Genomic DNA, 27,935 nt, shown 5'->3' with positions numbered 1-27,935 from the left:
ACAAGTTTTACATACATTTATCCTTTACTGTCTTCTCTTCCTTCACACTTTTTCAGATGGGAGAGGGGAGGGAAGGAAGCACTTTCAATGCTTGAGCAAAGAGTGCAATAATGAACTGCAGGCAATTAGTTTAGAATTTCTGATAAACTGTATAGGGTAAAAGAATTTTGTGATACTAATTATTTGATGCAGATCATAGATCAAGCACCGACAAACACTGGAGTCTCATTCCCTATTGTAAGACCATTTTAAATTCTCAGTGAATGCCAAATGTACTCACTTTTTAAAATGAATATAATTTACAACCAGGCCCTATATTTTCCAGACAAACGCTATATGAAGACAAATAATTTTCCTCTTTTAAGTAATCTAAAATAACAGCCTAAGACCATGATTATATTGTACTAAATGATAAGGAAAACATTTGCAAAGCAGTGGGTGTGTTAGAGAGAGAGAGAGAAAAAACTTTTGAGTCTTTTAAAATTTACTATCATCTTTGCCTGATTAACATAGCAAAAAGGATGTTGCTTAAATCACTGTGTGACCCCAATGCAGTTTCACTAATATCCCTATATCCCGTGGAAGAAGTGGGGCATGTCAGATAAATAAAATGAAAAGAACAGATATAGATTAAGAGTGATGTAAATTTTAAGCCTGCACTTTTAATTTCACTAAATATTATTTTCCATCTTCGTGATCACATTAACATCGAAATATTGGAACTTCAATTTCCTCTACCATTTCATTTAATAAAACCTTTGTCTCATCTGAGTTCTTGAAGAGATGTTAGCCTTAAATCACATTGACTTCACCCTGTCCAATTTACATATGCTAAAGAAATAAAAGTCTTTTCAAGAGTTGCTATGGGGCTTCAGAAGCCTCAAAGGAGTATTAAGACCTTGAATTTAATGTGAGCTGCCACCAACACAAAACACAAATCCTCCCAGCAGAATACTAATGGTTTTGTGTACAGTTACATTTTCCATTCAAGTTTCTAAAGTAAATAAACTGTGTGTATGGTATAAAAAGATAGATATAGATTATATGAAACTAAAGTTTGTTCTGGTAATTCTGGGTTAGAACTATGCTATCTCAAAATAAATGTTTTTTATAGGTCAGTACTACAAAGGAAATGTTATATGGTTGACAGAACTGTATGGTTGAATACAGGATAGATTAAAGGGGGAATTCATTGATTCTCCACTGTGTTGCTAAGGACTGTACACCCAGAGAATTGTATTTGGTGTTGTTCAAAATGACTATATATACACATGTAAAATGCTTTGTCTTAGATCTATATAAACAAAAATGTTTCCATGCTAGATTTACTTTCCTGCACTTGAATGAACATTTTTATATTTATTTTTATTTTGTTTCTTTAAAATCTAAATCTGTTTTAAAAGATCAATGGACTTCATTGCATGTGATAACAAAGAGAGAAAATGTTTTCTTAATATGACCTCAATCCTGTCTTTATAATGGATTTCTCATTATAATAATTATAACCCATTAAAATGTCAGTGCAGATTTAAAAGATAGCTAAAAAGACATGTCTCTTTTAGCAAATTTGCAGGCAGAAACCTTGATGTTAATTTACTTGGCATCACTGAGGGGATATGGAGAACTGCAGTACATGAAATGAGAATACTTTAGTGGCACAAAATGGGAGCAAATTGAGTATATATACAGTATTAATTTAACACTTAAATAATTGGTCAGTCATAAATAATTAGAGAGCATTTCAGTTACACACAAAGAAGGTTTGCTTCAAGTGGAGAACTGGGTGAACAATTCAGAGTGATAGGCAGATATTACAAATTCAGTCCTGTTTTCAGTTCAGGATTTGGTTTGACTGATCAGGGATTATTAATTTGTTTGGGTCAGATTGTGAATCTGTTACTTGGTGAGCAGTGTGTTATATGACTGATCCCACTTCCTGCAGTGGGGCAATTTATATGAGTACTTGGTCAGTGTGAGAAAAGTTTCCAATCTGGTCCTTGGTTTTAAAATATTGTTTGAGTTCTATGGGCCAGATTCTCCCCTTTTCTCACACTGAGTAGCACCTTACTTCACAAATGATACCAGTTACTTCAGTGCAGTTAGGAACTGTTCATTCTAAAAGCGTCCAAATCTGACCATCTATCAAAAACATATTTCATTCTTTGGGTTGGGCATGAGCACTTTGACAGGGTAGTTAGCGGTTCGCTATTTGTTATCCATTATGTATTGTGTTCAGTTCCCTGGTTCAGGAAGATGTTTAAGCACATGTTCAAGCAATTAGTCGTCCCATTAGCTGAAATGGAACTGATGGGACTATCCACAGGTTTAAAGTTAGGCACATGCTTAAGTGCCATGCTTCATTAGGGCATTACTCACCTAAGTAACATAGTTAAATTCAGGACTTTAATTTCCTTACCTTGTTTTCCCCATCCATGAAACTGGGACAATAATGCCTACTTACCTTCCTCACATGGATATTCTAAGGATTAATTAGTTACTATTTGTACAATACTTTGGAGATAAACTGCTATATAAGTGCTAACCAAAACCAAAGAGTAATAACCAGAAAATACCATTATTTCCAGATTTAAGGCTTTAATATAACTTAGTTTTGGCAGAGCATGAGTTGGGTATCCTTCAATTTTAAAGTATTTGTGAATATTTTTGCATTGGGTTTGCTGAAAGTAATAGCTCAGTAACACTAGAAAGCAAGTTAATTTTTCTGTTAATGCAATTCTGGATTTTATATGTTAGAAAACCTCATTTTAAACCGAGCCCTGGAGTTTTCACAAAATACCCCATGCCTCTCAGTGTATATACCACAAAATTACACTAGCAGAAAGCAACTTCAGTTTTTAAAACCCCACACACAAGCTACTCGTGATTTATCTGTAATGGACATTGTACTTCTTACTCAGGCAAAACTGCCATTGACTTTAAAGTGAATTGTCCATTTGCTATTTAACATTGATATCAGTGACCTGGAAGAAAACATAAAATTATTACTAATAAAGTTTGCAGATGACACAAGGATTGGGGGAGTGGTAAATAATGGAGAGGACAGGGCACTGATACAAAACAATCTGGATCACTTGGTAAATTGAGTGCAAGCAAAAAATATAGGTTTTAATGTGGCCAAATATGAAGTTATAAATCCAGGAGCAAAGAATGCAGGCCCTACTTACAGGATGGAGAAATCTATCCTGGGAAGCAGTGACTCTGAAAAAGAGTTGGGAGATCATGGTGGATAACCAACTGGATGCTTAGTGTGACATTGTGGTCAAAAGGGCTAATGCAGTTCTTGGATGTATAAACAGGGCTCTCTCAAATAGGAATAGGGAAGTTATATTATCTCAGTATTTGGCACTGGTATGACCACTACACTGTGTCCAGAGTTCAAAAAAGATGTTAATAAATTGGAGAGGGGTCAGAGAATAGATTAAGGAACTCAATCTATTTATTTTAACAACGAGAGGGTTAAGGGGTGACATGATTACAGTCTGTAAATACCTACATGGTGAAAATGTATTTAATAATGGTCTCTTCAATCTAGCATACAAAGGTACAATTAGGTTCAATAGTTGGAAACTCAGGCTGGAAATAAGGTACAATTTTGTAATAGTGTGGGTAAGTCACCATTGGGACATTTAACAAAGGTTTATGGTAAATTCTCCCTCGGCAGCAATTTTTATATCAAGATTCTATGGGTTTTTTAAAAAATGCTCTAGCTGAAACAGGAATTTAATTCAGGAAAGTCCTGTGATCTGAAAGTCCTGTTTTTATGTAGGAGACCAGGCTGGATAATTGTATGGTCTTTTCTGGCTTTATAATCTGTGAATTTGCCTGTGTGAATGACATGGATTCAGCTAAGAAGGGCCTACTTTGTAAAGACCTCAGAAAGGAGGCATAGTGTGCCCAGTTATTGCAGGAGCAGGTATTATTTCTGTAAAGTGTTTTACAGTCTTATCTACATCTTTAGAAAAGTTGTATCTTACTTTCACCCCAAAACGGGCCTCTTGACATTTGCCTACTATGCGTCCTGCAGACACATCCTCTCTGAGATGCTCAGTTAACTCTGCAGTGCTAACAATCTCCTTACTTTGGCCTACAGAGTGCTGGCTGCAGCATTATAGTTGCTCCTTGAGAGGGAGCTCTAGGGAGAAAGAGACTCTTTTGTGCCCTCCCACTTCATGCCTGCAGCACCCCAGTCCCATCTTCTGTAAGCACTCCAGGATCAGCCCTTATTAATGCAGGTCAGTTGGATAGTACATTCTTCTTGTGTATTTATTGATACAGCACATCTTTTGAATGCCAGATAAGGTTAATAGACAAACCTTAGTAAATAAAGCTAATTACCTTGCTAGAAATGGATTGTCAGAAATTAGTTTACTTATATCATCAGAAATAAAGACCCATTTCTCTCTTAGATGTTTCAGCTCCTGTGAAGTAATCTTTCTAATGATTAGCACGAAGTGCTGTACACATTTGTTTCTCATTCCCCTGGATGTGCTTAAATGGACTTTTAAATTGTTCCCAATTAATGACTTTGAATTTGAGATTTCTAACTCAGTGTTTCTTATTAATTCTTCCCTGTTGTGTTTGTTAGTTTTTTTTCTAATTAGCTTGTCTCCTTCTGTTTCTCTAGTTCTATTTTGTAAATGATTTAGTTTTGACACCTAAATGGATAACCAATAGGTGGTGTGTCAAAACCTAGTCCCAGATTTGGACCTTAGCGTCCAAAATATGGGGGTTAGCATGGAAACCTCCAAGCTTAGTTACCAGCTTGGACCTGGTACTGCTGCCACCACCCAAAATATTAGAGTGTTTTGGGGCACTCTGGTCCCCCCAAAAACCTTCCCTGGGGACCCCAAGACCCAAATCCCTTGAGTCTCACAACAAAGGGAAATAAATCTTTTCCCTTCCCCCCTCCAGGTGCTCCTGGAGAGATACACAGAAGCAACCTCCGTGAATCTAAGCAGAGGGAGTCCACCCTCTCTAATTCCAGTCCTGCAAACAAAAGCACTTCCCTCTTCACCCAGAGGGAATGCAAAGTCAGGCCAGTAAATCTAACACACACAGATCTCCCCCTGACTTCTTCCCCCCACCAATTCCCTGGTGAGCTGCAGACTCAATTCCCTGGAGTTCCCCACCAAAGAAAAACTCCAACAGGTCTTAAAAGAAAGCTTTATATAAAAAGAAAGAAAAATACACAAAAATGGTCTCTCTGTATTAAGGTGACAAATACAGGGTCATTTGCTTAAAAGAATATTGAATAAACAGCCTTATTCAAAAAGAATACAATTCAAAGCACTCCAGCAACTATAGACATGTAAATACAAAAGAACATATAAATCCCTATCTGATCTTTGGTACTTACAACTGGGAAACAGAAGATTAGAAAGCAGGAAATAGAAATCCCCTCATAGCTGAGAGAGCATACAGGCAGACAGAAGACAAAGAACAAAAAACTCACACACAAACTTCCCTCCACCCAGAGTTGAAAAAATCCTGTTTCCTGATTTGTCCTCTGGTCAGGTGCTTCAGGTTACTTTTTTTTCAGGTGAAAGAGACATTAACCCTTAGCTATCTGTTTATGACATGGTGATAGCAGTATACTATTTAATTTAACCTAGTAATGCCGTGCTTACCATCTTGCTTTCCTACAGTGGTCTCATTTCAAATAGTTAAATCTTAGCAGTGTTTCAACAGGAGAAAATTTGAATATTAATTTGCTTTGAAAGCATAAAGTGTGTATCATGGTCCGTATTCACTAGGGTACTTTTAATTTGGTACAAACAGATAAAGTCTTGATTCTGGGATAATTTAGGAGTAATCCCATGGAAGTTGGTAGTGCTACTCACATGTAAAACTGGTGTAACAGAGATCAGGATCATATGCTTTTTAGAATCCAAATGGGGCTTGCAATTTTGCAATGAAGCACTTTTTCATGCTCAGGATTCTGTGTCTCACTTTTGCATGGGTTAATTTACATGTATAAATCAGAAGAGGTACTTAGGCATTTTAATGGAATGTCATTGTGAACCAGTGCAATTAAGGTCTGAAGGTTCATTTTATGCCAGCTCAGATATCCATCCCCTGTGTCATCTTATTCATAAAGACCATCATTCCTCTCTACTCTCCTCCTATGCTTCAGCCAGTTACCTCCCAGCTATTTTCTGCTATTCCCATCTCCAGTGGTCATCTGTATCATTTTCTCAATATTAAAAGTCATATCTGAATTAGAATCTCCTTTTTTTTTTTCCTGTCCAGTCTCCTAGTTTCTTATAGGACATAAGTAATAGCTTCCACTTGGTATAGCAAATTTCTCATAGAACTTTAACCACGAGTAAACTCCTGACCCCGCTGGAGACAAGGTATCAAAAGTTCTCATTAACATTTTATCAGTAACTCATCTTTGCACATAAGTCATAATTAGAGCTGGTTGAAAAGATGTGGGGTAGCTTTTAAAATATTCCCTCATAATTTGAAATTTCAAAAAAAATAAAATGACCAATTTAATATTTGAAAAGAGGGTTTTTTTTTAAAAAAGTCATTGAAATTTTCCCTTTTTTCAAATTTTGAAACTTCAAAATTTTAATTGAATGTTTTTTGAAACTTTCAAAGTTTCAACTAGCTCTAGATGGATCCTATAACAGTTTTCCACTTGCAGTGGTGCACATTTTACTTGCATTTGTACCAAGATGTTTAGGTCCACAGGGTTTCTCACTACTATGGCCTGGACAGTGAGGGGTAATGGAAAAGAGATCCTGCTATATGAACTTTTCTTTCCCTCACACCAGAGAGAGAGACCTTGAGAAGATGATAGCTGCTGATTGGACTCTCCAGGACAAAATCCAGAAAGAGCCTGTGTCATATAACCTGGTCCCAGATTTGGACCTTAGCGTCCAAAATATGGGGGTTAGCATGAAAACCTCCAAGCTTAGTTACCAGCTTGGACCTGGTACTGCTGCCACCACCCAAAAAATTAGAGTGTTTTGGGGCACTCTGGTCCCCCTGAAACCCTTCCCTGGGGACCCCAAGACCCAAACCCTTGACTCTCACAACCAAGGGAAATAAATCTTTTCCCTTCCCCCCTCCAGGTGCTCCTGGAGAGATACACAGAAGCAACCTCCGTGAATCTAAGCAGAGGGAGTTCACCCTCTGTAATTCCAGTCCTGGAAACAAAAGCACTTTCCTCTTCACCCAGAGGGACTCCAAAGTCAGACTAGTAAATCCAACACACACAGACCTCCCCCTGATTTCTTCCTCCCACCAATTCCCTGGTGAGCTGCAGACCCAATTCCCTGAAGTTCCCCACTAAAGAAAAACTCCAACAGGTCTTAAAAAGAAAGCTTTGTATAAAAAGAAAGAAAAATACATAGCAATGGTCTCTCTGTATTAAGGTGACAAATACAGGGTCAATTGCTTAAAAGAATATTGAATAAACAGCCTTATTCAAAAAGAATACAATTCAAAGCACTCCAGCAACTATAAACATGTAAATACAAAAGAAAAACCTACTTTGTACTCACAACTTGGAAACAGAAGATTAGAAAGCAGGAAATAGAAAAAATCCTTCTCTAGCTGAGAGAGATTCAGGCAGAAGATAAAGAACTCAGACACACAATTCCCTCCACCCAGAGTTGAAAAAAATCCTGTTTCCTGATTGGTCCTCTGGTCAGGTGGTTCAGATTATTCCTTTCCAGGTGAAAGAGACGTTAACCCTTAGCTATCTGTTTATGACAGCCTGTAAGGCATCAGCAAGAACTGAGGGACTAGAGAAGAAGAAATTCTCAACTGGGCAGGCCATTTTTTTAAGGTTTGGACAAATATCTGATTTCTTTCAGGGGCCCTGGGCTGGAGTTCTCATTATCCACTAGTCAGGTGAGGAAATTTGGTTATAATCCAGCTGAAAGAACCTGTGTTCAGGTAGTTAAGGATCCTCTTTCATTTTTACCCTTTTCTCATTTATAGTACAAACCATTTATGATTTCCTCAAGCAAATACCCAGCAGAAGGATCCTGTTGAACTCTTGTGGCAGGTTACTTCACGGCAGAAGGGATAGCCACTTCCATGGAAAAAACTCTGCAGCTTTTTCACAACATCCACTGTTTTGCATCTGCCCAACATCCAGACAGGTTCCTTGGGATGGGTGCTGGGCTCTTGATTTAAACCTAATGGCACATCAACTTTTCCTGAAAATTGCGATACTCTGATATTATAATAGCTGTTTTAAATGACTTGTGTTTCATGGAGTGCTGTTATTATGATTCAACAACAGCTTTACTAGCAGAAAATTATCCAGCCATCAAAAGCCAGATATAGAGGGTCTCAAAACTCAGAATTTCTTATCAGATCTCTTATCACTTGTCAGGAGGCTTTTTGTTTGTGCTTTGTTGGATGTAATACAGTTTCTGGAGACTTTGTTTCTGAGGACCATTAAGTCTGCCCTTGGGTGTCCAAGATAAATCAAATTTCAAACAATCATCTGACATGCCTCTTGACAAGTATGAAATACATCCTGCTTAGAAAGCATGCATGCAACCTCAAAGTCATAATAATCTGAGAGGAGCACTACAATTAACATTGCAGTGCTTGAAGCTTCAACATGGGATGTTGCCAAATGTTGTATTCTTATCATTGGACAGCTATTCCTGCTGGCCAGTACATTGTTAATATATCATGTGAGCAATATTCCTGCTGGCCATTAGTATGTTAATGCATCACTTAGTGTCATTCACTTGATTCATTAAAATAGCAGCAACTACCAGGAACCCATTATAAACCTTCAGAATCCCTATGTTTATTCCAGACAACTGTACATTTTGTAAAATAATGACTTGGAGGTAAATTAGAAAAGTAAACCTAATAAATAGGGATCAAATACTTCCTACATGCCCAATTTAATACCCATTGAAGTAACAGGAGTCCTGTCATTGACTTCAGTGGACTTTGAATTGGGCCATATGCCTCTTAACAGAAAAAATACATTTTTATTTGTATTAACACTGGAAATCATGCTTAAATGCTAGTAATTTGGGGAAATTCTGGGATTCCTTTATTTTTTTTAATTTATAGGCAAGAAACTCTGTCAAATTAAGCAAGAATTGTCACCAAAAAGATATTCAATTATTTCAATCAGAGTTAGGTACCAGGCACTTTTCAAAATCCCAGTAGGCCCCAAACTGCATCTTTAGGCACATATATATCTTTATCCTATAAAAACTTACACATGTGCATGAATTTACTGAGACAAATAGTTCCATTAAAAACAGTTGAACTACATATGTGAGTAAAGTTTTGTATATGTAGTTTGCACAGTAGGGCTTTAAATTGGCAGAAACATGAGAAATATGTGTTATATTGGTGTGGAAAATTTGTAAAAGTTTTTGAGAAACTCATCAAATTGTTTTAATTCCTCAACTCTTCTAAACACATGCAAACATATCTGTAATAAATTAACACAGACAATGGTGGTAAATTATAATGCAAACATGTCATCTCTAATGTTACAGGTGTTGCAAGATCTAAGCTCTGCTACTTTTTTTAAACCTGATTTTCATGGAACCTATAGATATAAACTCTGATTCCCAAACACTTGTGCATGTGAGCAGTCCCATTGCGTAACATTATCCACATGCTTAAGAGTGCAAAATTGGAGACTTAGATATTGTGATCAAATATAATCACCTTCATAGATAAGAAGACTGAAACTGAAGATGATACTAACATGAAGCTCTAATATAGTTCGTATTAAGACCAGAAAATGGGGGTTAGCTCATGTTTGCCAGAGCCATTTACAAGCATGTTGCTTTTTCAGGAAAACTAAAAACAGAATAAGACTATAAACAAAGGCAACCTTTCAGAAGCCTATACAAACCTGCAAAGGTCAACCTGACTTTATACCAGATCAATACATTTTACTGATAGCATCTTTTAGAGATTCTTAGTGTGCAAGACTGTTTCAAGAATTAAATGTAGTAGTTTTTTTAAAAAACCTTCCTAGGAAGAACTGTAAAAAGGGAAATATCAGGAGTCCATCAGGAATTGATACGTTACAAATCATTGCTTCTTAATCATGTTTCAGGCAGCTCTCTCCTAACCTTTGAAAATCCTGATTGACTGCTAAGGAGATTAATGTTCCTGCTGCTGACCAAGTAGTCTGGTATATCAGAAGAGTTTTTTCTTTGAAAACTATACATATCATTGTATATCCAAATGCCTCCTCTCTCTCTCTCCCTTCACGCCCCTGTCCATTAAGTACTGCTCAAGGGACACTGGGATATGGCAGCCTGTCTCTTTCCTTGCCCATCCACTGCTTGTCCATGGTGCCGGCCCTTCACCAATGATTGGTCTGCAAAAGTTCCTCCCCAGTGGTAGGCCTTTAAAAGCCCCACCTGGAAGAACCAGCAGTGGCCTGCACTACTGGGAGGCAGGAGGCATGCCTTCACTTCTTGCAGAAGCAGTCCTTCACTACTTCTCTAATATCACCCTCACTTACTCCAAAGCCAGTTCCTACTACTTTTGCCTCATCAGAACAACATCATTCTATCCCCTGCATCTTTGGGGAAAAGATTCCCAGGGCCAGTAGGAGGTCCACCTTTCCCTCTATACCAGGCATACTGATTCACTGTTGCCATCAGCTTTAATTCCCTTGTTTAGTAGGTTACAAATACATGTAACATTAAGAGACAGATTGACTGAGTCTTGAAAGCAATGGCCTGTATGGTGTGCATCCCATAAAAATCTCTAGAAGGGGCTCTGCCTTAGGAATTCCCTAGGCATTTACATCCATTAGGAACATGCAGCATATTCCCTCCTTCATGTACAGGTATCTGTGGGTTCTGATCCATCGCTAGGTCTTGGCTATAGTTCCACCTTCTCCTGCCACTTCTCGTTCTTTATAGGGTGTCTTTTGCCATATAGAGCAATTTTTTGTCACCAAAGAAAGAAGGGACTGCAGTTGTGAAGGGATAGACTAGGCAAAGCGAGCAGGAAGAATCCTTGTGCTCTCTTCACTCTTGCATGTGCACACATGGGCCAAATACCATCTCACCTTTAATATCAATAACCCCCCAAAGTATCTGAAATACAATGACCGTCAGTATACTCTTATCCTTTTTCAACCTGAAAGTCAAAGTTTTTGGGGCCTTGTGGGTTGTTCCAGCTGGGAGTAGAAATTGATGATGGATCTGATTATTTGATGCTATTTGTTTGTTTATAACCTATATACAAAGCCCTGCTTCTGTAAATGCAGGCAGAACCAAAACCAAAAGGAGTAGTTTCTTAGTTACAGGTTCAAGCTTCTTTCAGCCAGCAAACTGACCCAGAACTTCTCTTTAGGCTTCTCCCAGAGCCTTATCTTGCTTCTAGGCTGCTCCTTCGCTTTCTTTCTCTGCCCCGAGTCTCTATTTCTTGTCTGCACTCCAACTTGTTTTTCATTCCTCCTCTACCACACCCCCAAAATATAAAGTCAAACCCTCTGTCTCTATGTTGTTAGTTTCTGAGCAGATGCCAGTGTGCCTTCTTTTAGGTGTGGTCCCATAATTGTCTTTTACAGACATCTGAAATGAAGGGTGTGCTCACACCCATGAGTTTCAATGAGGTTTAACCCAGCTCATAACAGTACCCACAATATTAATGGACAAATACATGAATAGAAATTCGGAATGATCACTGCTACATCTCTATGCATTCCCTTGAAATTCTAGGACAGAGACTAGCTAATATAATGTAATCTAAATAAACAAAACTGTAAGTATTAACTCTGCAGGAAAGAAAATAAATGCATACTAAATGAATACCTGCTGCTAGAGTATCTTTTTTTTCAAGATAAGTGTATTATGTTGTTCAAGGTACAGATGCCAGAACTGCTCAGCTTTGTGTTACAGTTCTCTCACTTGTACTTGAAACAACACTTGATGATTTTTTCATGACACAATATCTTTAATAATAAATACTTTGCATTTCTACTGCACCTTCCATCTAGGAATGTCAGATTATGTCAGATTACAAGCATTAATGAATTTAACCTCTCACCATTCCTGTCAGATAGGGTCTGTTATCCCCAGGGCTGGCCTTACCATGAGGCAAACTGAGGTAGCCACCTCAGGTGCCAGACTGTGGGGGTGCCCAACTAGGACCCAGAGTGTAGAAAATTGTGTCTGCTCCTGGTGCATATGTATTCTCTCTACTCTGGATGCACAGAGATGCTGGAGTGCTGTAGGAAGGAGGGCACAAGAAACATAACAGGCAGGAGAAAAGGTGAGAGGGAATAACAGAAAGCAGCAGGAGCTGCAGAGAGAGAGAGAGAGGAGGAGGAGCCTTTTATGTACCTGTCTAGCACCCCATGAGCCTGGACTGATTAACAGCAGCTTCTCAGAGAGGTTCCTGTTTCCTGCTGCTTCCTTGAACCCACTTGAGGAGAACAGGCAGTCAACTGAAGTAGTAGGAGCCAGTTAGGCCCTTTAGATGCTGATATCTTCCCTCACTAAGGCCCTGCTACCAGCCTGCTTATTTGTCCCCTTTAACAGAGTGTTGAAAGCCACTATAGCTGGCACAGAACAGCACTCATGAGTGAAAGAAGAAAACACATTCAGAGAAAGAAAGAAAGCAAAGTCAGCTTTTTTATCTATGCAGGAAGGAGCTCTCCTGAGAAACATAGACACAAATGTTCACGGTGAGCCTTCCTGCCCCAGCCAGGATGGGAGTGGTGAGGAGATGCCTGATCTTCCAGTTAGAGTGCAGGTGACCTGGCAGCTACTGCAGCATCCATATCTCCATCTCAAATGGATATAACCATGCACATTCCTTAAGAAAAGTGTAGATCAGAGAAGAATGTGGTGGAGTCACAAGAAACAGCTGCTGCTGAGTTTAGTTCCTTAAGTTTAGATCATCCAGGACTGTGGACTCACTTGAGCAGTAGCCTGAGGGACTTCATTGTACTGTATGGGCCACAGCAAGTGAAAAAATTCGTTCCCCTAAGACAATGAAAATAGACATTTCCATCCAACACATTACTGGTGTGAAATCCCCAATGTTGACAAAGTGGAGAAGCCATTTCAGCAGGATCAACTCTAAAGCCTGTTCTGGAATATATGTGCACAAATAAGATGACCACCCTCTTTCCAAATGCTTTTGTTGCTCTGCGCATACTTCTAACACTTCCTGTAACAGTTGCTAGCTTCTCCAAGCTAAATTTAATAAAAACACCTCTACCCTCCACAATGACACAGGAGAGGCCGGTCGGCCTTGCAACCATCTCAATAGAACACCAGCTGGCCCAGCCTGTGGACCTTCATGAAGCAGTTCAAATCTTTGCAACCAAGAAGGCACGGAAAGCACCACTTTGATTATTCAAACAAATAAAAATGCCAATTTTTACTATGCAGACAAGAAAAGTTACATTTGCTGTTCAGGCATTTGAAAGTTAAGTGTTACTCAAAATTTTTGAACAAGGCATTTTAAGTTGTTCTCCTTTATTGGGGTAGGTAGCAGAGCAGTACCATGAAAGGAGTATAACAGGAAGAAAGCAGAACTGAGACCTTTCAAAGTTTTGGCCCAAGTGAGGGGGAATAGGGGCATTATTTAAGCTCCCCTCCTCAGGTGCCAAAATGTTGTGGGTTGGCCCTGGTTATCTCCATCTTTACAAACTGAGGCATAGAGGAGTCAAGTGATTGACCTAATGACACACAGGGAAACTGTGGTAGAGCTGGGAACTGAAACCATTTCTCCTGTCATCTAAAATTGTTCTTTAACTATATAACATGCCTCTTCATTAAGCACAATGCTAGATAGCATATAATAATTTACAATATATAAGTGCATCACCCCAGAGCTAGACAATTTAAAGGAAAAAATACTGCTCTCTTTATATGAGTAAGAGGGGAAAAAAAACTTCTCTCTGGTAGTCCTTATTTACATAAATTATAAATTATGACTTTGCCCCAGTGCGTTTCCATTCAGTGTTTTATGTTTGTGACTGAAGTTTGTGTTCTTTTTTGTAAAAATTATAGTTCATATAAAAGTATTTATAAAAGGAGTGGAGAGTGTGAAAGGTATAGCCTGCAGAAAGTGGGTCACCCTGGGCTGACATGTAATGGGCTATCATTGGGAGGTGAGCCCACATTCAGTAAAGAATCTGGATGGGCTTTGTCTGAGAGACTTGGGTCTTTACCCTGGGATGTTGCTTAGCTCTGGGTCTGATGCTCTGAGATGCTGTACCTTACTTATAGCTGGTTCTTGGGTAGCAGTGGACCAGATGATGTGGGCCTGAAGCAGACAAGGTGAGAATAGCTTTACTTTGCTTCTACTGAGTCCTATTGATTTTGTGAATGAGGTTATAGGTGTGTGAATATTGTTTGGGGAATAAGAGTTTTGGACCTCAACAATCTGGCAATTAATAATTAGAACTGACCCCTCAGACTCTGTTTGAGTTTTTCCAATTATGTTTTTTTAATATGGGCACCATGTTCCTCCCACTCCCCAAAAAGTTATTTGTGGTTTTACAGCTCCCAGGACTCCTGATTGCTTGGGAAGGGGGAAGAAACATCTGTAAAAGTCACCACAGAGGCTAAAATGTTTATTTCCTAAAATTTGGAAGTGGATACAGTTTGAGGTAGGGCCTTGAGTCAGTCTTTTTATTTATTTTAAAAGGGATCCTAGACAGTACTGAACCCAGCCCTAGCTACAGCTAATGACAACTTCCAGAAGGCTTACATAAGATGAATAAAATTAATATTGCAAAATTCTGGATAGAGTTGTTATAATAACGAGCATAATCTTCATCTTGATATGTGGAATATATGGTACTTCTCTTCTGTGCTTCCTGTTTGTTCTTTGCTACATTGAACATTGTTGTATTATTTAGCTTAAGTAAAAAATAAGGCAATTATAGTTAGCATTCCTTCATTTTGGTTATTTGACGTAATCATCAGACTCCTTAATTATAATTAACCTCCTTATCCTTGTCTGCATTCCACCCAGTGACTCCAGCTATTCCATCCAGCTACTCTCACAAGTCGTCACATGGACAACCTAACAACTTTTGATGTCTGTGGGACTAGTTGTTTTCAGGTCTTTCTTCCTTTAACCATTTTACAGTATATTGTGAAAATATATTTTATGAATATGAATCTCTCACTTCCTGTTTTATTATTTTCTAAAATGAAAATTATTATGGCTGCTGAAAGAGTGGTTTTCCCACATATAAAAATACAAAAACGAAAAACAAAGGTTAGTTGCTTGATTCCACATGATCAGTGGGACTATTTGATTGAGTAAGGGTTCCTATTTTTCTCCAGCCTTTTTGAATAAGTCTTCAGAAGATGAAACTTTCTAGCTTTCATAAAACCATTCCCCACATTTTGCATGAATACAAATCTGTGTTATATCTGTAGAACTCAACAATAGGTTTAAGTAAAAACATATGCTATTTACAACAGCATATTGGACACGGAAGGGGACATGACAAGTAAACATTTGTGTAACTAATTGTTTGATTTGGTATTTCATAGAATAGTCCATGGTTGATTAAAATATGATGATCCTGAAATAGTAATAGAGCATGGTTTGTTAGTTATCAGTCTCTAAGTTTTTACATTTTTATTTAGATGAATAGTAATAGTCTGGATGTCATTGAGCTCCATTTCCTATATTGAAATGTATACAGTGATAAAACAGGCAGAAAGATACAAATTAAATAACTTTTATATGCAGACCTAGTGTCCAACTTGAAGTTTACTAGATTCAGGAGAGAAGTAGGAGAACTAAATCAATGTATTTTAAATTGATTTTCATAAATAACACTGTTGTAGATCCTATCGAAACAATGTAGCATATATATAGTGAAAGAGGTTTATGGTCTGCAAATGGCCAGATTACACTGTATGTATAGGATTCTACAATTTAGTATGTCCCTTAGCGAATCTGAGAACTCTTTCTCTGCATAGCTGTGTATGACATTTTCCCCCATACATTTAGTTTATACAGTATGAAGGGACACTCATAAATTAATATATAAAATACATTCATAAATTGGTTTAGAAAAATGTTATAGTCTTTTATTTTCAAAGGTAGATCTTGCATGAGATGCACAGTCATGGGGTAAGTAATCTTGTGATATACACCATGTGGTGTTACTTGCACTGCAGAGTTAAGCAATAGTATTTATTATAATTATGTTTCCATTAACTACCCACTGATATCCCCAGATGGGTTTTTATAAAATTTGAGACTCAGCTGTCAGTAAAGATCAGTTGACAAGTATGGTAACTTCTCACTATGGGTATTTCATAACTACCTATTGTTGCCCACTGGCAACAATGACCTCCTTACTCTCTGATGTAGTTCTCAGCATTTCTTGAATTACACAATAGGCTACTGCATTTACACAGCAGTTCTTTGATTATGAAAAAGTCTTGATGGTTGACTTGGTGGATAGTGAGTGGCCTGAACAGCAAACTACCCATGAATTCCTATGACCTTGAAACCTCCTGTTTGGAGATATTAAGTTTATTTTAAAACTTATCTGCCTTATAAAAAATATTGCACATGGAAGCAAAGTTATGATCAGCTGAACTCAGTTTTTGAAGCTTGGACACCAACAGTTTTGTTTGCAAAAAGGGCCCTGATCCTGGAAGGCACTTAAACACACAAATATTTTTGCTTGTATGAACAAAGTAATGGATGTGCTTGTGTGTTTTGTGCCAACATGGGCAAAAAGACATGTAAATGTGCCTTTGCTTGTGTAAGTCTATGTGTGCATTTACCACAAAGGGTAAAAACTGTACTTTTCTTTTGCCCTTGTCCAATATACTACGTTGGGTGAAACATGAGTGATGAGTGTTATGATCTTGAGATACACACACACACACACACACACACACACACACACACACACACACACACACACACACACAGAGTATATTTAAAATATATGTTAAAAGGTTATCATTAGGGCTGCAAAGTTAGAGTATGACAGATTTAAGGTTGCCTGTTCAATCTTAATTTGGCCCCTTTGTGCTTATGCATTATAATAGCCTTTAATTACATGATCACATAATATTTTTTTTCATAGGACCCTAGCCTCCTTCAGTCCCATCCTGACTTTCTCCCAGCTCCCAGCCCTTGACTCCTTGTCCAGCCTTTCCCAGTCTCTCTCCCTTCCAACTCTCTCCTCTAGCTGCAGGCTCACCAGACTCCTTGACACAATAGACTCATTCCCTTCCCTCTGGTCTGGCTTTTGCCTCCTCCACATTCAAAGTGTTTGATCCCACCCTGGCCCACAGCAGCCTGGACTAGTCATTACAGGGAATGTCCTATTGAACCTCCAGAGTCCTATGTTGGGGCATGTTCATTTTGGTCAACACTAGCCCCTGTGAAAGCTCAAGCATGCTCTGTGAGGTAATAATCTTCAGAGATTTTAGCAGTTAATGAAAGAAGTCCTACTGAGCATGTTCAAACTGCAGTTTTTCAATGGCCACATTTGGTCATATTTTCATGTGGATAGGAGAAGACATGTTCCCTAATACAAAAACTACCCTGCTAACACAGGACTCTTTGCTGCTTTTGCAGATCCAGACTAACACGGCTACCCCCTCTGATACTTGATACCCTGCTAACAAATTTCAAGTCCCTGTTCCGGAACATGGTGCACTAGAGATGTTCAAAGAATAGGTGACCACACTTTTTAAACAGGGACAAAATAATGTATTTTCCCTTGTCATAACAGATATGGCTGAACCACTTGGTCTGAAGTTTTCCTGAAAAAAGTCAGCCTGAGGCAGACACCCAGCATGGAAAAATTCAGCCCAAGTGGTTAAAAGTTAGCCAATGTGTAAGTGTAGGGTAGTCACTTCGCTCTGATCCAGAGGGGTTAAAACAGTCCTGGGCGGGGGTTGTGGCTGGAGAAAGCAGCTTTTAGGCTGGGCTGATTGGGGGAAGTGACTGCAGCTAAGGCCATGCCCCAAACAGACTCAGCTGGCCCTATAAAGACAGAGAAGACAGGGGAAGACAGGGAGTCTCCCTCTGCTTGTTGAGGGAGAAGGGACTGGCTGCTTAAAGCTGGGAAAGGTAACTAGAGTGGAGCAGGGTTGGGGAAAGACTAGAGGATCTGGGGAGTGCCAGCCAAGAGAACCCCCAGGCTGCATGCCTTGATAAAGGCCAGGCCAGGCCAGGTACTGGGGCTACAGAGGGATAGCCAAGGGTAGGCAAAGGCAGCAGATCCAAACCCACCTTTCCCAATGATGAATGGCATGTACACTGCAGTCTGCCCCAGGGAGTCGGGGCTAGATGGTGACTGGAAATAGCCATATTCTGAGGCAAAGTGGGGATAGTGGGTGGGGGTTCCCCTCCAAGGGAGAGACCCAGAATTGTGGTGGTACTGTGGGGGGGAAACACCCAGTAAAAGGGGCACTTGGTCCGGGAGGGACATGGGAACAGAGGACAGGTGGATTACTTGCCTGCAGAAGGCACTCCAGAGCTGGAATGAGCTAATTCCAGGAAGTCACCAGCAGGAGGTGCTGCAGGAGTGTGTCCGCACCTCTACAATAAGTAACTGAAAACTGGGTCTTTATAAAGACAAGTGTCAGGCAACCTTAACAATAAACAGTACTACCAAAGTCACTTATAAATCCTAGAACTATCCAGCCTAAAAGTAGTCATTTTAGAAACGTCAGTTCAGTATTAAACAATATAGATTTGTTGAATATTGTTATATTGTCAGAGGATCCACTTTATATATAAAAAAGAAAAGAATACTGAATAATGCTATATCAAAAAGTGCATGAATACTAACATTAGATCAATAGTCACTTGGAAACTCCCTCTTCCATTTAGAAACAGCAAGCAGTCTTTATTATTCTTGTTGTTCATCTTCCCATTATGTTTACTCATTATCTTTTTTGGTATTTTCAATATTTTAAAGACCTATGATGTACTCTGGCTGGCATGTGATTAGACTTGATTTTTAAGAGCTCTCGAAAGTCTACGTTTTCTGGTGGCTGTTTTTAATCTAGTATAGAGGAGAAAAAAATGTGCAAGACAAACATGGTTATATTATATGTATCTGTTCAGGACCTTGATTTCATATAACGGCCCCATTTTTAGATGCCTAATTGCAACCAACATAGGTCCTCAAGTTTGAAATGGTGTACCTCATCTATTTTTTTCTAATTCTCTCCATCTTAACTCTTTATGGCTAATATGTATTGGCTCCCAAATGAAGAAACAAATTAAGGCCACAGTCTTGCAAGCAGGTCACCATGGGTGGACACCTGGCATTGTATGGACACCCAGATTCACTCAGACAAATCAGCTTGCATGATTTGTACCCAAAATGTTCCTATCTTATTGAAATACTTACCTTCTCATGAAAAGATTTTATTCCTGCAATAAGATCGTCTCCTGAGCTCATTTTATCAAGAAAAGATAAATATTAACTTAAATTATGGTGTTTGTTTTTTGTGAACGGATGCAACGTATGTTACATACACAAAGTTCACTAGTAAGTTAATTGTAATTTTTTTTTGCATAAATTCGATAATGCATAGTGATATCCTTAATATGATTTGACATGTAACTGTAGTTCCTATAAACTAACATATTTGCTACAGAAGATAGCTCTACAGTATGGCCTGTTTATGAAGTAATGACTGTATTCTGAGTTTACAAACTCCAAGACTGAAGGTCAAGGAGTTGATTAGCCCTAGATGTGCTTGTTACCTCAAACAGAAAGCATTCTTCTATTATTAACTAATATTCCTAAACTAAAAAGAGCTTTGTCCTTTAACAAGCTTTCTTAATCCTGCCCATTCCTTCTCCTTACCAACATCCTAGAGCTCTTTATGAATGCTTACCCTCCCCCACATCCCAGTGAAATATCAAATTAATTACTTCTGGCACCTTTAGTCTAGGGGAATGAACGTGGTGAGAATCGGGAATGTCTGAATTCTCTTCCTGACTCTAACACTGATTCACTGTGTGGCCACAGGCAAGTCACTTCTTTTCTCTGCTCCTTTGGCTTGTCATTTATAAACTGGAGATGGTAACAGTTACCTATTGTGCAGGTTGTTGTGATGGCCAATTTGCTATAAAAATGTTTCAATTATAAGTTGCTGTATACTGGATCACTGGATAAATGTTTCACCAGCTGATGGATGTACCTGGCATTTTCAGGGGCAAGTGATATTGGCATCAAAATATTATCTGCAAGAATTATAGAATCTTATGAATTGTCATGCTACTGAAGCTGTGCATAAATTCTGCAGTCTAAAAAATTAGTCATGTCAGTCAGTGATCCCATAGCGTAAAAATGTGCTAAAACTGGCAGAAGAAACCTAGGAAACAGTGTATCACTAGAAAGTAAAACAAAATAACTTGTACTACACCTTCATAGAATTTTAGAATACCTAATTTATCTTCTTCAGGCTAGAGTGTATTCAACTGAGCCAAGGTTTATACAGCTCAATTGTATAGTTTTTAATGAGTTAACATGCAGTTAAAACATGGTTTTGAGTTTATGTAAGTATTGTAGTTTTCTAGGCTTTACATAAGTGATCTTAATCCACAACTATCATCTTGATCATATCATTTACCTTTGCTGATACCTTCTGTGACTAGCTGGACCAGATTCACAATACAGTATGATCCCACAGTGCTTTCTTTTTAATATTACAATATTTGTTATATGAGCACCACCTCCTTGAGTAAAATATTATTTAAAAAGCATTGAAAAGTGGTTGTCCCTGTTATGGTTGGATAAAAGTACATGAATATAAATTGGCAGCATAACCTTCTGCTGAATTATCTAAAGAAGGAAGAAGACCCAGTAAATCATTAATCATTTTACTGGCAATCCCTTAGATTTTTACTGTGTAGCTTTGTTCAGAGGGGCTCAAATTTTCTTTGATTCACTTCTTAACAATCTAAGCATCAGGTTTAAAATATTGGCTACCCTCAAGACATGAGTTCAGTTCCAGTGGGATCAACTCAACCCTTTATCCCTTGAAGGTTAATAAATTCTGTAGTAGTTCACAGTATGGGGGCGGGGGATGGACTTTTTCTGAGACTTTAAAAAAAACAAACAAGATCCTCTCTATTCTGTGTGATCATGGAATATCATATGGTGTTTTCTGTAAAATTTGGGATTTTACCCTCATGTACTGGTAAAATGTTCTCTATGCAATTAGTTATGCCATACCATGCCAGTAGTGGCCTCCTTACAGTGGTGTTCTATATCAATGACATGCTGAGGGTTGTTGAGGATGGATAGAACTACAGAGAAATAAGTTCATTTTATAATCACTTGACAAACCATAAAAAGTACACATTGAAAAATATTACTCGTCTTTAACAATGACTTTAAATAAGTCGTGTTTACTCAAACTTTATTTACTCTCAACTTTAACCTGGCATCAGAGACAAGTAATAACACAAAGGGCAGTACATTGCCAATTAACAATTTTGTGTTGCCTTTACATATTTGTATGTAGGTAGGTTATGTAAAAGAGCAGGTAATGTGGTGAAATTGAGGTCAGTAATTAAACCTGCTATAAAGCTCTCACCTATTCCAGTGCATCAGTGAGGTCTTCATAAAAGCAACACAGAAAAATAGAGCCAGAGAAAAGGTTTTTAATGATGGGCACTAATGCAGTGCTACTGATTAGAGTCTTTGCTAATTATTTTCTGTTACTGCTACTTAGTATATTTGAGCAAAATAGAAACGTATTCACAGAAACTATTGTTTTTTTAAGATGCCTGTGAATTCAATGTACCTGTAATCTAAACAAAAACAAACTTGTGAAGCATTGTTTTGTCAGCTTCCATGAGTTCACAAACAATACTTTATGAAAGAATATCAGAAATTTTTTAATAAAAGGAAATAGAAAGTGGCCCCTCACCATAATTGTTTTTACTGTATTTCCAATAATTGTACTACAGTTCCATAAATACAGCTATTCTAAAGTATGCTTTGCCATGTCAGTTTAGCACTGGTTAACTAAAGAGCTGTGTGAAATTTTCACTCCTGAACCTGAAACCATCCAAACCTCACCTGATTTCAGGTTGTTGGTTTATGTATTTATTTATTTAATTTATTTACTACCACCTTAATTTTGTTTGCAACTGCAGTTTATGGGAAAAAACCTGTTAATACAGGTCCTTGTGACTGAGATTCTTAAGCGAGATAGGAATCAGTATTACTCTCTTCTTTCACTGCCTTTTCCAATGATTGGAGGCTATTTCATCTCTTAGGATAGCATGTGTGAAATCCCCCCAAAAACATCTAAAACCATCTGAGTTACAGGAAAATGAGACATATTAAAAACAAAGTCACAAAAACAGATTAAAACAAAAGAATTGTAGATTAATAATAATTAATAACATATTGAGCTTCAAGTAGCAATATTAATCACTAGATCTCAAAGAGCTTTACAAAGGAGGTCAATATTCTTAGGGTGAAATTTTCAAAAGCACCTAAGTGATTTAGACACATTAGCCCTGCTTACAAAAGTGTCTAAAGATATATTTACACTGCCAAAAACAAAATGAAACACACAAAACAAAAATATGGCAGAGAGTCTCAGAGCCCAAATCAACTGATCAAAAAGCAAGTCTAGACATTCCCACTAGGGCTGGAGCCTAGACTCTGAGACTTTCTCTCCATCCCAAGTGGAGAAGTCTATATTGCAATTGACCCAGCATCTGAAACTCACTACAGTGGAGTTTGGTTTTGTTTCTTCAACATCAGTGTACCCTTGGGAGCCTAAGTCTCCTTGAAAGTCAGTGAGATTTAGGCTCCTAAGTGCCTTAGTCATGTAGGCTATCTGAACATTTTGCCCACTGTCTAATACTTTACAAGAGCTAGCCAAGGTAGCTATCATAGGTGTCGTTATGGACAAAGGCAGATTAGGGTGTTGTAGGACTTTGTGCCAGAGGAAGTGGGGGCCCTTCCCCACCCCTTCTGTCTGCAGCTCCCCCAGCTGGTCCTGGGGCATGGGGTTGGGGTACTGGGGCTTGCCGCACACCGCCTACCTGCTCAGCTCTCTAGCCAGGGAGCAGAGTTGGGCTGCAGGGGCTTTCCCCACTCTGCCCTCATGCGTGGCAGGAGTACTGGGCAGGTGGAGCGGTGCTAACCCTTGCTCCCTGACCCTGCTCCCCAGCTGGAGTGCTGAACAGGTTGGGGTGTGAGGGTCCCTCAATTGGCCAGGACCCCTGGGCATGGCCCCATTAGCCCAATGGCTACTCCACCACTGGTTACGGAGGAATAATCAATAGAATACACATTTTTCAAATGTATATCTGCTCAGCTTGTCCTTTTCTCCCAAACATATTTGACAAGTTTCATGTCAGGGACAGAGTTTCTAGTCTTGTAGTCTTGTGTCACCTTCCCTTCTTTATCCCATCTTAGATATCCCAATTATACCTTTCTGTTTACTTTTGCTGCACCCCCTGATAATTTTTGCCTGCAAGGAATTTACCCAGGAATACTCTCAAAGGAAGAGATGACAGTCATTTGTTAGATCTCTTTTTCTGTACTTTATTTTTTCAATTTACTAGATTGATGTTGAAAAGATATGAACACAGTCTATGTCCATTCCCCGCTTCTCAAAGACCAGTTTGTCCCCTTGCCTAAGTCAGAGCTGCAAAACTTTAAACTAGTGGAAGAGAGCATGTCACTAAATTTAATTTGTATTTGTTTTAATGATTTTTGATAGAAATTGAAGACAGATGCATCAGAAATGCTAATATAAGTAGGGAGTTATAAAGCTTTAAATCTCATTGCCGTGTGTGTGACGCTGAGGGTGAGTGGATTAGGTATGTAAAGGTGAGCGGTGCTATGAATGATGAGATAACTACATAACTCACAACTGTCCAAATAAGGGTCTAATTAATTAAAAAGTTTAGGTCAGTTGTAGAAGCCATGAAAGTCAGTTACCTTTGGCTTTTCTTCTGCAGGCCTTTGCTGTGTGAAATCTGGTTTACTGTTAACAATAATTAGATTCAGACTTTAAGGCCAGAAGGGACCATCATGATCATCTAGTCTGACCTCCTGCACATCACAGGCCACAGAACCTCCCGCCAATAACCTCTGGCTAAGTTACTGAATTCCTCAAATATTGATGTAAAGACTTTCAGTTACAGAGAATCCACCATTTACTGAAGTTCAAACCAACAAATGACCCCATGCTGCAGGGGTGATCAGTTAGACTTTGAGTATGGGGCAAATAAACCAGATGGACACCTGGAATTGAGTTAGATTGTTCATGATAAATTACTCACTGCAAAAAGAGTTGAATAGAACCAAACACAAATACATAATAAAGTTTTTAAAGTTGGCATAATGCATTCAGACTATTCTGGCATGCCTCTTTTCTTTCCAGGACCTTTAAGAGCTGATTTGCTAAGATTGGTAACTAAAGAATCCTTCTGCATTATCCTTAATTTTCCCCTCTTCTTTTGCATGCTTCATGGACCTCCTACAAGTTATACAAAACTTTGCCGAATAAAAAAAAAAGTTTTGTTCTTTCATGACTGCCAGATTTGTCAATTTATTGGGAAATAGACAGGGCTTTTGTTCAGTAGAGATGGTCTAGAAAGAAAAAGCACCTCAGATTTGTCAGCTTAATGTTAAGTGGTAGTGAGAGAGGTACATAAATAGGAATAAAGTTAATCACATGATTACTGGAGTACTGGGATTCTGCTTTGGAACTCTAATATCAAAACCACTGAGTGAAGTTTTTGCAGCAGGAATATGGGCATATATGAAGGACAGTATACAGACCAGTGGTAGAGAGAGAGAGGATGTGACTTAATCTTAAAATCCATTTTATAGATATGCCAAACATAGTTGAAGAGTGAATCATGTTCATCCTATGACCAACCAGCCTAAAGACTGAATAGAAACAGTTGGCTATTGACCTTTTGACAGTGATTAATATCTGAATTATTTGTGAGCATGTTCACTTCAATATTCAGAGTACACTTTTAAGTTGTCCCCATTTACCAACCCCTCCCACAATACAGTATTTGAAATAATGCAAATATCGCATATCCCAACAATAGAGAGCTAGTATTCTGTATCAAATATGAAGGTATAGGAGCCACAGATGAATGATGACTTTTGAATGGTGATCACTGTATGCAAACTAAGTTATCTTACAGTTGTACAGGAACGGTATTCTTAGGTAAATAGTGGATAAGTCTTCATCTCAGTAATTCTTTGAGCTACTTTTGTTGATTTGATTGACTTTAGTTTTTCATTATGGGAACAAGATGTTGCTCCGTAAATTAAGCTTGTGATCACAGTTCTGGACTAGGTTGCTGGGGTATGTGGCAGCACCCCCTGACTTGAACCACTGGCTTGAAGTAGTAATAACAATCAAATGCATGGTAATAGCTTTCAGCACCCTCACTATAAAAATTGTTCCAGCACCTATGGTTGTGATTGTATTTCCATTGTAATCATCATATTGCCTTCCCTCAGCCCAAATTCTGCACAAGAGTCAATTTGTCCTTACAACTGTAATGTTAGATCGGGGGCCAAGGTAGAAATTTTCTATAAAATTTGAAGTAAATTGGGTATGAGGTTTCTGAACTAAGACACCATATAAATAGGGGTGTTCACAAGAGATCAGGAAATCTTTGTTATTGCATTTTGTCACTTTGTAGTACAAACAAACAAATAACCAGGAATAAATAAAATTTATTTACTGGACTCCATTGGGTGACATCTAGTTCCCAAGCCCAAACTACAGCTGATTAAAGTCTAATTTAAAAAAAACTTCACTTATTTTTTTAAATAAAGCTTAGTACAAAAAAAAAAGCATTAGCCCATTTTCTTTCATCGGTACCTTCACAAAATTTAATGTGGTGACCAATTTGGTTTGATTTTTTTAAAGGTCTCCTGAAGCTTTCTGTGGTCCCCAATATCTGTAGACTGGGAGTTTTAGAAGGGGAGCCGGGGCATACCTTCCAATCTCCTTCCCTCTCTCCTGCCATATGTCTGTCTGGGGTTTTTTTTCCAGCTCCCCTGCTCTTGGATCTCCTAAGTGTCATAGAGGAAGAGCTCTGCTCTTGCAGACCTTAGGAGATCCACAAGTAGGAGAGGCTGAGAGAGCAGGGTGTTTGACTTCCTTAAAGAAGACCCTAACACCCCTCACTGGTATGTAAGGAGTTAATAGAGCTGTAGGGAGACTGCGTGGAAAGTGGCCAATAGGAGAGAGGCTGTAAGGAACATCCAACCCAGGCCCACAGGCCCATATAAGAAGAGCTGCATGACGCAGCAGAGTCAGTCACTGCCTGGAGATCAAGGAAGGAGGACTGGGTTCCTAGTAGGTGGATGGAAGCTAGCACCATGGACAGAGCAATTGCTGGCAGGGACTTGGGGAGTGATAAGGAGTTCCTAGCTGGCTGCTAGGATTAATATACTGAGGCCCTGAAGTAAGGGAGAAGAAGTTGCTTGGGCTATGGGGAAGTGGCCCAGGGAAATGTACTGAGAAGTTAGAGGAAATGCAGCATATGGCTGCCATCTACATTCCCCCCTCAACCCCACTCACCACTGGAGAATTGGCTAGACAGTTGGATGGTCCTACTAAACCCTTGGAGGCAGGAGAGCACAGATGGTGACACAGACAGAGGACATGAAAAGGACGCCGTGGTCGCTGGAGTGATGTGGGTCTGAGAGCAGAAGAGATGATGGGCAAGGCACCACAGGAACAGTTCATACTGACCTGCAAAGATACTTCCCAAGACTACCAGCAGGTGACAGCTGGCATGGTGAGTGAGCCCCATCACAAGGAGTTATTGCTTCCTTATTAGTATTTTGACACTAGCGGCTTATTTAAAGTTGTATCTATTTAGTTTGGGGTACACTGTTCCCCTCCCCACCCCAGGGCTCTAAAGCAGCATGTGACTTTTATTTGCTACACACCATTTCAGTTCTCTGCTTCCTAGTGTGCACAGGGAAGAGCTAGACACAGCCTAGGCCCTGATCAAGCAAATCACTTAAGCACATGCTTAATTGTGAGCATGTGAGGAAACACCTTGAAGTCTTAAGATAAAGGATATGATTACATGTTTTGCTGGATTAAGGCTTTTCAGAGAAAACCGTTGTTTATTTTGTACACCAATTTAAGAGACTGAAGAATTCAACCCAACAGGTTGTTGTTTGTTTGTTTCTCAGGCAAGGTCTATTTCTAACAAGTTTCCCCACCTTGTGTTTTACATTGATATAGTCACAGATTACTAAAAGTCACCCATCTATTGCATTGTGACGGCCATGGTTGTGGATGCTTTGTGTTCCTCTCTTTAAAATGTAGCAAAATCCAAATTTATACACTGTTTCAGGGTCTAATATTTCTAGCTCTTTTATAAGTGAACATGATACACATTGAACTATGGTAGCTAGTAGGAAAGCAGGTAATCCGTGGGGGTATATATTGATTGACAGACAGGAGTTAAAATAAATTAACCTAACCTTCTTAGCAAACGTTTCAAACAGCAAGGAAAAGCCATCATCACACAGCTGACCTTCCCCAATGAAATATTAATCTTTCAATAACTCTGTTTTATTAGTACATATGTGTCTAGCCAACTGTTCTCAGAAATGTCAGCAATCGAAAATAAGCATGCAGTATGACACACTTCAGAAATGCAACCAAATGAGAAAAATGGTGTCTTAGTGAAGATGCCAAATGATCCAAATATTCAGCAAGTGGCCATATGGAAGGAGATTTAACAGGCATCTACAATGATTCCCCTCAGCATTTAGCAACTATCTTTCCCAGTTATTTATTTAATTACATAGTTCTTACATAAAATCAATAGTCAATGCCAAGACAGTGTCAGAGTCATAAACACAGTCTAACAATCCAACATTCTAACTGAATAAATTTACGTAATAACCACAGTTTTAATGTATTATGTAATGTATTTAA

The sequence above is a fragment of the Gopherus evgoodei genome, chromosome 12 (genome assembly GCF_007399415.2).
Source record: "Gopherus evgoodei ecotype Sinaloan lineage chromosome 12, rGopEvg1_v1.p, whole genome shotgun sequence".
In the NCBI taxonomy this organism is placed as follows: domain Eukaryota; kingdom Metazoa; phylum Chordata; order Testudines; family Testudinidae; genus Gopherus; species Gopherus evgoodei.
This window is presented reverse-complemented; position numbering follows the sequence as displayed.